This window comes from Pseudorca crassidens, chromosome 7 (genome assembly GCF_039906515.1).
Source record: "Pseudorca crassidens isolate mPseCra1 chromosome 7, mPseCra1.hap1, whole genome shotgun sequence".
Classification (NCBI taxonomy): domain Eukaryota; kingdom Metazoa; phylum Chordata; class Mammalia; order Artiodactyla; family Delphinidae; genus Pseudorca; species Pseudorca crassidens.
Genome location: NC_090302.1, coordinates 74014577 through 74028171, shown reverse-complemented (window position 1 = coordinate 74028171; position 13595 = coordinate 74014577).

The window sequence follows — 13595 nt, the reverse complement described above, 5'->3', positions numbered from 1 at the left end:
AAATGTGATTACAGTGGCTTAAACACATAAAGGTTTTTTTTCTTTTTTGTAGAAGTCTAGATGTAGTTTGCTTGGAGAAATAAAAGTTTTCTGTAGTTTCCAGTACTCTTGTAAAAAGCCCTAGCCTCCCTAGTCACAGGTATTGGTATAATATGAAGGCAGAAAATGCTTGCTTTCATGTTCCTTAGAAACATCTTACTCTTTACTTACCATAAGAATTAGATTTGTGCCATTTATCTAGTTAATTGCTCTGATCCGAGAGAACCAAATGGTTCCAGCCTGGAGTACGTCCCTAAGTTAAGAGCCAAGGTGTTAGGAAGACTGGAGCAATACCTCCTTAGGCATTTCCATTTTAAAAAGAGATGAAGCTCAGAACTTGGAGACATCTCTCTCTCTTAAAAGTCACAAAAGATACCCAGTGGTTTATCTGGCCCCTGGAAAGATATATTTACCTTCCAAAAAGGTTACGGTAAGAACTCAGGACCCTTGCCATCCCATTTCTAAGGGATTATCATCCTATCAGCAAAATTTTTCTCCTCCCCTTTCTGGATCAGTAATGGCTGTCTGTTTCCTGAATATAACTGGAGAAAATCTATTATCTGTTCCTGCTCTATGGAGTATCTAACTATCAGCATTGGACATTTGACCTGACTTTCACCTGGTCACTCCAGGGCTTAAGGCCTGGGCAGGAGGAGGTAGAGCGATGGACTTAACTACTGCAAGGTAATTAATAAGGAATCAGTCTGATCCACAGCATCTCATGTTCACATTCAAGATAAAATTAATAAACACGAATATTAAAAACTCAACATGAGTTCAGCACAGGTATGATAATATCAGGAAGCCATTAAGAATCCAGGATTCTTCAATCATTTCTTAGCTTGTGATTCCTATTCTCAAAATCATGATATGGCTTCTGGAGCTCCAACTATTACAGTCATATTTCCAGGCAAGAAATAAGAGAGAGGGCAGAGGGACAAAATGATATTTCTGGAAATCCTTCCCTGAAACTACTCAGATTTAATTCATCATCCCCATCTTCAAAGGAGGCTAAGGTATATAGTATTATTTTCACTTTGCCACAATTTAGGGGATCTGTTAATAAAGGAGAAAGTAAACACGGATAGCATTAGTTTCTCTTTCAACCATATACTTCAAGAAAGAAGAAAACTGATGGAAAATTATGATTCTTTAGTCCAAACACTTCATTTTCTTGGGGGTTCTAAGGCCACAGGGTAGGTACAGTGACTTGATTAAGGACATAGATGATTCATAACAATGAATGATTGCCATCTCAACTGATTCCTTGTGCAACAATCTCGCTTTACCTGCAGGCCTCCATATTTTCAAGTATTGGATAGTTTAGCAGAAAAGGTAGTGTTTCCACAAGACTACCTGTGAGCATGTAATTCAATATGCCAAAACACATCACAGGAAATAAAAAATAGGGGAGTTGGTAAATATTTCTGATTTTTCACTGTTTCCAGAAAAGTTAGTATTGCTAACATAGTTTTTTTCTGGATCTCTTGTCATTACAATTTTGGTAAAAGTGTTAAGAAGGACATTTTGACATCATGTGTTTGGCCAGGTTGCAGCTAAAGTCACAAAGTCCCACTTAATAGGTCTTTCTGCACTATAGTTATTAATTCTTTTATTCAGTGAGCATTTTGTTAGGGACTACTCTGTGCCAGGCATTGTATTAGACATCTACTTTAACTAGGTAACTTGTAACTCTTTTTAACAAGGGTAATGACAGATGCTCATGAACACTTTGTTCTTCAGACAAGTAGGGTTATTTATTGACCTAAGTTTCAACCATCTCCACAAAGTTGTCTTACTAAGTTATGAATAAAATCTCAATTCTTATTTGCAATATGCATCCATGGGCCAGGTACCCCTAATATTATCCTGGCATTGCTATTCCAGCATTTGAATTAGATCTTGGTAAAGTGTTCATGTGATGATCATACTAGATATTTAAAAGTGTCTTTTGTTCCTCAACAAAAATAGAGAAAAGAAAGACAGAAAAGAGAAAGAAGGACACAGATACAGAGAACAAACTAGAGGTTCCCAGTGGGGAGAGGGAAGGAGAGATAGGGGTATGGGATTAAGAGACACAAACTACTATGTATAAAAGAAATAAGTGACAGGGTTATATTGTACAGTACAGGGAAATATACCCATTATTTTGTGATAACTTTAAATAGAGTATCATCTATAAAAATATCGAATCACTATGTTATATACCTGAATAATATTGTAAATTGACTATATTTCAATTAAAAAAAAGAAAAGAGGGAGAAGGAGGAAGGAGGGAAGGGGAGAATATCTTTCTCATGAGATATTATTGAGAATTAATATGGGGCTTTTTTAAAATTGGAAATAAGATTTAGAAAATGTTTATTAGAATATGTAGCAAATAGTAGACCCTCAATAAATGGTAACAATTATTCTAACACTTTCTAACCCTCCCTGCCTTTCCTCCCTCCCACCTTTCCTTTCTCCCCTATTTCTTTCCTTTTTTCTTTGTTTCCACTCTTCTTCCTTTAAAGAAATACTGCAAATGTAGTTTTATTTCCTCTTTCATCTCTTAATGGCGTTACAGATGTATAGTGTCAAAATCTTAGCTGAAAGGGCATATGTAAGGACAGGGAAATTTGTACATTACAGAGTCAAAGTTGGTAAAACAATGTCAAAATGTAGAATGAGACTCCTCTTTCTTCATCTCTCTGCACATGTAGTCAACCTCCTATAGGTGTTCTCAGTTCTTTCTTCTGTTACCCTACTCTGCCTCTTTTTTCTTCTCTCTGTCCCTTTTCATTTTTCTTAGTTGCACCAACTATTTCTTTCAAAGGCATGTCATTTATCATTGTCTTATTGGCAGTAAAGATATTAACAAAGGAAACAGTAAAAGTTGTGTAGTTTGTATGTATTACATTGAAAATCTCTGTTCTGTCTGCCAAGGCTGAACAACCCTAACTGATCTTAATCTGGAAATCAAATTGCCTCCCATTCCTGCTGCTTGTCAGTTGTCTTTGGCATGGTTTGTAGTCCCACTGAAGTCTTTAGCCAAATAAAAGTCACTTCAGGCAGACAATTATCTATTATCTTTGTCTCTTTCAGACCCTACCTTGTATCTTTGCTTACCACTGCATAGTCTGAAGATTAGTCAGATCTTCATGGCAAAGAATAATAGGATTTTGAGCTCTCTTGGAAGGATGACCAGAAAACAGATTAGGGATTTGGCGGTATCCTTAGTTTGCCCTGCCCTTTCCTGTTTTGCCATTTGACTTTAGCTAAGGCATCTTAACCGTTCTGTCTTTACTTTTCCTCATCAGTAGGGAGTAAATAACAAAGGCTCGCAGGGTTGTTAAAAGGAATGTTATCAACTTATTTTTGATGAGTGTTTTAAGTCAGGAGAATTGAGTTCACTGACTTTTACAGTTGCTCTGGGATAAAAATTCATTAGTCCCAGTGATACATTTAAGCTACTAGGATGCATATTTCAAATGATTCTCCTTCTGAGGAACCTGATTCTTTTAAAACAAGCTACTTTCATATGTATTCTTTGTGTGAGAGCATTTTTAAATGATGAATAGTTATACCTTCTCTCTGTGCAAAATTTGTATTTGATAATGAAGATAGGCCTCGTGCTTTGCTGTTTGTGGCAGAGACATGCTTAGATGGGAATAAATGCCCTCAGGTCTGAATTCTGCTTTCCCTGGCAGAGGTGCCCATGTTCAGGTAGGAATATCTTAGGAAAAAATGGAGGAAATATCTTCCTTTCTTTGTCTGTATGAGCAAAGGGTGGGTGGGTGGGTGGAGAGTCAAATAGAAACATAGACTATATTGCCAAAGAGTGTATTTATGAAAAGAAAAATAAGGTGGTAGTTTGCCTATGTTACAGTGGTAGATAACTCTTTTACACTGACTGAGTTCAGTTAGTAACTTCAAAATCTTTATCATCTATTATGCAACAACCCTTTTCACTTAAACAGTCTAAGGTAAAGATCTTTACACTGGTGGTGGAAAAGGAGTTGGGGAGGAAGTGTTCAAATTTAAATTCAGTTTATATATATATATACATATATATATATATGTATGATTAAGTTAAGCTTCCAACCTCTTCTTTCTACTCATAAGTACTTCTTGGCTCTTTAATCTGAACTAAATTTATTGAAATGTTTGGCGAGATAATAATGGTATAATTTGACAAGCCAAGGCCTTCCCTGTGATGCCCCTCAGGCTTACTAAATTAATGGGAAAGTGTCCCCTAAAGCCAATAACTTTGTCTCAATTCCTGGGGCCTTTCGTAGATCTTTTCCATCAACTCTGGAAAGAAGAAATTCACTTAACCTTTTTTTAAGGCTCTCAGGACCAACAGTATATTTAAGGAGGTGCCTCTAAGTAATAACTCTCCCATCATAATATTACAATCATGCATTAGAGGGTGATTTCTCTAATGATGTATTACTCAAAATGTGGTGCTAGCAGGATATCAGCAAGGGAGATCATAAAATTTTATGTAACCTTTTGTTCATTTAAAGGCTCCAATACTCTCTAATTTATTTATTATACATGGGAAGTGGAGAATGACAATAACCTCAAAAGCTATGAGAGCTGCGTGCTATTTTATTCACTGTGTTCAGAAAATATACCTCACCAATGGTTCAAGGAAAAGATTTAAAACCCCCAATTAAAAATGCTTGTAAGACTCACAAGAGCAAAAGTAATGAATAGAGACCGTGTAGAGTGAATGTATCTGAGATGCAAACAAAGCCTACTGGTCTGCAGATAAGAGAAACTCAATACTACTATTTTTAGTCTTTTTAATGAAAGCATTTTCAAATAATATTATGGCTTTTCATCTATATTCCAAGGAGAATAATCGTTGCTTAATTCCAGAATGATTCCAAGGCACCATTTTACCAGTCTTCCATGGGATCCATTATGGGCCCATCATGGAATGATGAGCACCAAGCTCAGGGCTGCATTCCATGCAGACTCTTCTGAGACATGAAGGGATCTCACTGTAACATTTCCATTATGGTGATGATTTATGCGTACACAATAACCCACATAAAGCTGTTAGCACACTGCTTGGCACGTAGTAGTCATTTCTCACTAAATGGCAGCTATTATTTTTTGTTAATTGCCGCTTAGTGTTAAGTTAAATCATGAATGACATTTTATCATAATAATACATTTATTAGACTAAACACTGCCTTTAAACTTCAGTGCAGCTTTAATTCAAAGAGTGTAAGTCAATTCATGTTAGTAAAGGTTCTTTTACAATACTATTCTGAAAAATTTAAACGGAAACTCATGACACTCAATTATCCCAAAAATTCAATGCTAAAATGTTATTCATGCCTAAATTATCTGGCTTCATCTAACAGGAATGTATTTTATCTGAATTATCAGTTCAGTTATCTTGATTTCTGCACGCACATACGTTCTCTGTGTCCTCTGTAAGGTGCAGTTGGATTTCTTCAGCTTGAAGTGTGACCCAGTTAGCTTCCCACCAGGCACGTAAGGCCTGTTGAGAGATGATGCCTTTGAAGCCCACTGTGCATTTCTAAAATGGTTCTAGCCTTTTCAGAGATGTGACAATTAGTGATTGCAGAGACGGAACTCAATTATTTAAACCTACTTAGAAAAACTTCCTCTAAGCCACAGAAATATATACTCACAGTGCTAACATTGTGAGTTAATCTGCAAACTCTGTTTCGTAACTTTCATAGTTTGAACTTTTATTTATTAAAAAAACCCTTTCTTTACACCCAGGCAGCAATATTTATTTACATGTTTTCTGGGTGATACCTCAAGTAGAAATTGAATTGGCCATTCAAACCCTTGTGAGCAGTGAGCCAGGGCTTGAAAGTACGGCATATTTTAGGGTAGACTCAAGGAGGAAGGAATTTACCAAGCAAATCTTCTCAATAGGAGTTTAAAAACAACAAGCATATTGTCATGGAATTCGCTTAAAATACCTCAGAGCTAAAGCTTAGTGTCTTTTAAAGGTTAATGTTTTTGATACATTAAAGCTTCCTTCAGAAACTAGGATGTTAAAAAAAAAAAATTACCTTTCGAGACTAAAAATCAGCGCCTAATGGGACAGAGAAATGGCGTGCAGTTTGCAATAGCAGTAGATAAAAGGGCTCAGGTTGTGGTGGTAAATTTTGTGTGTCAACTTGACTGGCCATAGGGTGCCCAGATTAGATATTGCTTGTGGGTGTGTCTGTGAGGGTGTTTCTGGTAGAGATTAGCATCAATTGCTGGACTCAGTAAAGTAGATTGCCCTTCTCAAAGTGGTCATCATCTAACACATTGAGGGCCTGAATAGAACAAAAGGCTGAGGAAGGAGGAATTTGCCCCTAGTTTCCTGCCTCACTGCTTGAACTGAGCCATCTCATCTCATCTCCTCTGGCACTTCGACTCAGATTACTCCACTGGCTCCCCTGGTTCTCAGACCTTTGAACTCGGACTGAATTACACCTACCCCCCAGCTTTCCTGATCTCCAGTTTGCCGATGGCAGACCATGGGACTTCTCAGCCTCCATAATGGAGTGAACCAATTTCTATGTATGTATCTTTGCTGGTTCTCTTTCTCTGGAGAACCCTGACTAATGCACAGATTTACTATATTAACATGTATAATTAGAGAGTCAGTTAGAAGAGGTTAGTCAACGTGGGAAAAGAAGGTAGTTAAGGGAGTAAAGGCAAACCTTGGTAATGCCCACTAACCCTTCAGTCAAGAGATTTGCAATATTCTAGTTCCATTAGTAAAGTCATTTACAATATGGGGCAGATAGATTTAGTTAACTCAGGTTAATACCAGTGATCACGGTGTGTTAAACAGACCTCAGCAGAAAGGAGCTAGAAGTAAATAACAGGATGTCAGAGCGCTGGCTAAGGATCTAAATGCAACCAACTATATTTACCCATGTGAAAGGAACCCATCAACTAAGGGAAGACCCTCAACTCTGGATGGTGGGGGACAGATACAGTGCTGAAGAACCCACAAAGGTGATAAGAGAGGAAGAGCCAATTTTAAATACTTGAATCCCAGAGGTGTATTTTTTTTTTTTGGCTGCCCCGTGGCTTGACTCGTGGGAAAGATCTTAGTTCCCAACCAGGGATCGAACCTGGGCCCCCTGCAGTGGAAGTGCAGAGTCCTAACCACTTGACCGCCCAGGGAATTATCATTACAGACATCTAGTAAATATTTCCTGTCCTTCTTCCCATCTCTCTCTCTACTTTGCTTCTACCCTGGAGGTACAGAGCAAAACAAAACTGTGGTTAGGAAGATGGGGAATAAGTGTTTGAAATGGTTGGGGTTGGTAGACAATAAAACCCATTTTCTTCACTGCAGGCTTCCTACATATAGCAGGAAGAAGAGATTTTGGAGTTTTGATCATTACCTGAGACTGAGTGTTTCAAGAGCAGAAGTGTGGGTAAATTTGCAACCTAAAGGACCATAGAATGACTAAGGAAGTCAGGGAGCTGGTTGAATTTTTTTTTTTTCAGGGCCAGGGAAAGAATATTCTATAGATAAATGCAAAGGCATAGTAGAAGGCAAAATAAAGTTGCTTTCTATTTGACATAATGCACACAAAAGGTGATGGAAGTTTATTGAAAGGAAACACAGTGATGAAGGGAGATAGGACACTTTTTCATGAGCTACATTGCCTGGCCTAATGGATAACTGAACAGATACTTTAGACCATATTGCATCTTTAGTGGCCAATTGATGTTTTGAGTAGTCTGTTGTTAACCATGATTCAACTTCTTTGTTCAGATTTGGTGCTACTGTTGTTACTAGTCACTGACAGCTTCTCTATTTGTTCGTCTACTTGATGGCTTCTGCTTATTTGTAATTTTGACTCCCTACCTTCTTCCTGTGTGTCTCCTAACTTCTATTAACCTTTCTGCCTATGTCCCACTCTTTTTTTTTTTTTTTTTGGTGCAAACTCCATAAGAGATACCTTAATGGTCTTATTTATGAGCACAGAGCATTCTTTTTTTCCTCTGATTTGATTTTTTTAAATAGATCTTTATTGGAGTATAATTGCTTCACAATACCATGTTCGTTTCTGTTGCACAGCAAAGCAAATCAGCTATATGCATTCACATATCCCCACATCCCCTCCCTCTTGAGCCTCCATCCCATCCTCCCTATCCCACCCCTCTAGGTCATCGCAAAGCACCTGTGCTATGCTGTTACTTCCCACCAGCCAACTGTTTTACATTCGGTAGTGTATATACGTAGAGCAGAGCATTCTTTTTGAGTGTAGTTCTTGTGATAGAGTACTTCATAGACCATTGTCAATATTGTAGAGCTACACTGTTCAATATGGCAGCTACTAGTCACATGAGATCACTGAGCAGTTGAAATGTGGCTAGTGTGAGCTGAGATGTGCTAGAAATGTAAAATATACATATAATTTTTAAGACTTAGAAAAAAATACTGTAAATATCTCGTTAATAAAATTTATATTGAATACATAAATGCATAAATTTGATTACATAAAATTATATTTTGAAATTATATTTTGAAACAAAATATAATATTAAAATTAATTTCACTTATTTCTTTTTACTTTTTTAATGTAGCTACTAGAAATTCTAAAATGACATATATGGCTTGCGTGTGTGACTTACATTACATTTCTGTGGTATTGTGATGTCCTCCTTCTTAATCCTAGACCAGTTACCAGATTGTAATCTCATATGGTACAGAACAAGGCACACTTTGATTAAGGAATTACTTCTGGACACATTTTTTGAAAAATAATATATCATGGATTACTACCAAGAGACGGAATGAAGTTTATTTATTTTTTTACTGTTACTGTATATAATACAACATTTTTTCTGCATTAGATGCTATTTTATAGCACTTTATAAAGTGTTTTCATAGATATTATCATTTTAACTTCATAAATGATCTGTTGGGTATGAACTCTGGTTGTCCTTTTACAGATGAGAGCTGGAATTCAGAGAGGAAAAAAGCATTACCCCACGTACAGATACATATAGCGGAACCAAAAATACGTCCCCAATTCACTAGCATTATGAAGTTTGTCTTTGGAGTCAGGCCAGCCTTGGTTTGTGTATTGTATCTGTTACTTACTGACCCATGACCTTTGGCGAAGTTACTTATTATTATTTTTAATCACATAGGAATAGAAGAAGGAGTGAAAAATACTGGCACATTGTTGGTGCCTAACATGATAATTTACATCCAATTCCAAATCTGTGCCTCTCAACAGGGATGGCTAAACCAAAATTGCTAGTTAACAGAAATAAAAACTGATTAGAGATAAAAGTATTAGTTTTTTTAATGTATACATTTTCTATATAGCGACATAACATGTTCATCCATCTGTTAAGGAATATTCTCTGAAACTCTCTCCTATTCAGTTTTTTAAAAATCTTAGTTTGTATTATAAAAACATATAAAAAAGTAAACCAACAGTTTTGAAAATGTGTAATAATTTGGAAGTAGAAATTGAAAAAATCATCTTTCATATTTTTGGTCTGGATTAGTGATGTGACCATTATTGCCTGGGGAAACGGGAAATATTTTCATGAAAATTTAAACCACCCTGAAAAGATGTAAAATTCTCTATTACCTAACCTGAACCAGTTTGTCCAACCTATATGTCCATCTGCCTATCATCACCACTGTTTCCTCTCTGTTAAAAATTTCTTGGGACTTGCCGTATTTCAGTGAATGGTACCATAATTGTGCTAGTCACTCACGATCAAAATGTTAGTCATCTGATTTTCCTCCCATTGGATTTAATTAATTGTCAGGTTCTGCAGTCTGTCTCAGCAATGTCTACCAAATCTGTCTTACTGAATTAACTCTCAGACAGCTCTTGAGCTGCCTTAATTCAAGATTCCATCATTCCTCATCTGGATTATGGCAATCATTTCCTAAATCTACTTTCAGCTTCCATTCATACCCACCTCCAAATATCCTTTGCACAGAGGCCACAGCAATATTACTAAAACCCAATGCTTGTTTTATAAAATACAATTCTCTCCTTCATAGACGCCTTCTCAAACATTCATCATTATCTATAGGATTAAGTCCAAGTTCCTTAACATGTCAGAGATGCAGCATGATATGCCCCTCCCCTGCCATTCCTAACCTCATCTTGCATAATATTCTAACATACGCCTTCTGCTTTTACTCCAGTTGTTCTATTTAGTTGGAGTCTTTTCCTGAATCTTACATCTCTCACTCCTGCCTTGTACAACTCTAACATTGTTTGTTCTCTATAATTGATTTTCCTGTCTTTTGAGTTCCTTGAGTTTTTAACCCAGCAAACCAAATTTTGTACTCACTGAATTATGGATTATTCAAGTGTGTCTACAGTACTAGCCCAGTGCATGCCATAGAAGTTCAATAAATTTTTTAAGTTAATGAATGAAAGAATGAATAAATGAATGAATACCAGAGAGCTAGTGCTTAAAACTGATTTCACTAAAAGTGAGTCCAAAATAGTATGTTCTGCTTAGATACCTATAGGAAATCAGTCAAAACAATTACCTTGGTCCCTTAATTAATTTACTCAAGGTTTGCAAAACCTATCTAAGTCATAGGAATTCGGAATGTCTTCTCTCTTAAAAAATACATCTAAGTTTTGTTTTATTTAATCATTGCAGAGACTGGTTTTAGAGATTTGTACTGTGACACTAATGGGAAGGTTATATTTGTTGTTCTCCTCTCATGTGATAGGAAAACACTAGAAAAGAAAAATGCGTGTGTTTGGTGTATTCCAGATCAGAAAAATTCTTTGTAATCCTTGCATAATGAGTTTATTGCTGTCTAGATGGCTCCCAAAGGATTAGAGGAATAATATAAGAGATCCTTGTGTAATAGGAAATACAATTTAGTGACGGTCTGGAAGATTTTCCTAGATTGTGAGAAGCCACTTGAGCAACTTGAGAGTCTGGTTGCTGCCTTTGCCACGATCTAGTTCAAGTTGGGGAGCTAAGTCTTACAAACTAATCCTGACATCCTAGGGGCTACAGGAAATCACAGTGATTGACTGCTCTCTGTTGAGCTAAAGACAATGTGCCTTGACCTCTTCAAGATGCCACCCCACAGCTCAAGTGATGAGCTCACATTTGTTCCTCTAGCTTTAAGAAGACCTTATTCTACCTTTCTTCCTATCCCACTAAACTAAATTTAGTATTCATTAAACAAAAGGTCTTAAAGCAGCTTCTATTTTTAAAATAATTATCACAGGGCCTGTGGACAAAGAGAAAGAACTGGCACTTGTTCTACATCCCTTTTAAGTTACTCTTCATGATCAGAAGCCAGGATGGAATTGTGGGGTGTGCATTGTCCATAAGGATGGACATGGCTAGGGATGGAAATATACTAGGGAAGCCTTGGACCATAGCATCACTTGAATCATAGTGTTTCTTCTGTTGAGTATCTTTATGCAAGTCACGATTCAAGGAAAAAAAAAAAAGCCAGTGAGGTTTATCAGGTCTCAGGTTACCTTCTGAAAGAGTAGCAAGAATATTTTAATGCTTCTAGTCCAGAAACAGTCTTAGCCTGCTTCGTTTACGTTGGTTCTTCTGGATAGAAGTGGAGTTAAACATACTCAATCCGAAAAATGACTTGTTAGTAGTAGGGGTCTTTTTTTTTATTAGTTCAATTGCTTCATCTATTAAGGTAATCAAAGATGAGCAAAGTAAAAAGAGATATGGAGCAGTACCTATTGAGTATGAGAGTTTAGGTAGCTCTTTTATTCAGAAGAGTACATTCCAAACATAAAATGTTCTTTACTTTCTCATCATCTTCACTTTCCCTATGCCTCATGTGAGCTCATCTAAACAATTTTGTTAAGAAACTTCTTTTCAAAGTCAAATATTAGCCTAGATTCTAGTTTTAGCTATGCCCTTTCACTGACCAGATGAGCCTGGGGCATTCATTTGATCTCTTGTTGCCTCTGTTTAAACATTCATAAAATAAGGGATTCCCCCAAATCATTGAGATCCCCAGTATTGAGAGAAAGCTCCTATCTCACATCTAGCTTAATCTGACAGTTCATTTTGCTGGGGGTATAGAGTCTGGATCGTTGGTGAGAAACCTGAGAGGCAGCATGTTGTAGGAGAATGAGTTCCCCACTAGCACCAAGTAAATCCCAGGGACTGGATCAGAGTCATTGTCTTTAAAATGCCCAGAGCATTGTATTTGGTCCTTGAGCAAGGCTTTTCACATTTATAAAGAACCTAATTTGAGGAACTCTCTCAGGCAACTGACCTCTGGGGCCACTAAAGTCCCAGCTTTCCCAATGCAGAGAACTAATTTTGTTTTATATAAACCAAGGTGCTGTGTCTCAAACAACACATGTAATGGTAGGCCCAGCAGTGCTCTAGTCACTGATGCTCCTTTTACAGCCATATTAACAGAAGCTTTTTCTGAAGAAGATCTGGGCCTTGGAGATCGGTATAACCAGCTGATCCTTCCAATATCACAACCCAGATTCCCATTCCTACACAGTTTTTATTTAACCAAAAGTATTTCCTCTCTGATGGACACTGAGGTAAGACTTAATTTGAAATCAGTCTAATATTGTATAATCAACTGCTTTGATTAATCATGGCTATTATTTTGACTGTTTATTATAATGCAGGAATAAGGCAGATTTAAAAGGGATAATAAAAATAAAGCCTTCACATATCTGATATTTAAATGAAAAGCTCCTGATTTGTAGTTGTGAGAACTATCTCGACCTAACTTAATATAACAGAAACAATGCCTCCCATTTCAGGGAAATTCAAGAGTTAACCCTTAAAAGTTTGAGTAATTAGGCTCCTGATTTTCTGAAACATTTCTCCATTCTTTTTGCTTTTTTTTTGGAAACTTTTCAACACTGCAAAAGCCTAATCTCTGCCCAACACCCCCACATTCTTTTTCCCTCCGCACTAAAAATAAGATCTTTATATTAGAAATAGCGAGATACCCATCTCTCTTGGCCTGACTGTTTCATCTTTCTGGAGGAAAAGCAACCACCCAATTATACACAGCCATACATTAACTTGACAAGCTGCATGCTGGAACCGCCACCCTCGCCTGAGCTGTTTACATTGTTCCTGAGTTCCAAGTCTCTTCTTTGCTTCCCGAGGAGCATTACATGCCCCAGCGGACTTTGTTTTCTTTCTGTTTTCAGACTTACAAACAATATACTCTCTCCAGCAAGTTCAGCAGTTACGTACTTCCCTTTCTCAGTGGACTCATCATGCAAAAGACATCTGCTCTGCTTCTTCCCATAATTGTATCCCCAGCAAGGAGACTGAGGTCACCAGTGGTCCATTCCTCATCCACTGCAGAGGGCTTGGGTACCCAAGTCTGAGAGCTAACAAACTTCACAGGCTTATAATCTGGAGATGTCCCACTCCTTTTCCCAAGTCTCTACACTGCCTTTTCGTTGTGAATATTATTCTGAACTCTTGTGATATCCAGAGAGGTTACTCAGTGAATGTAACATATAAATTAAGTGATAAACCAGTTCATCTGGGGAAAAGTGACTGCCTTTGAGTATGCCTCTGTGTTATGTTTATTG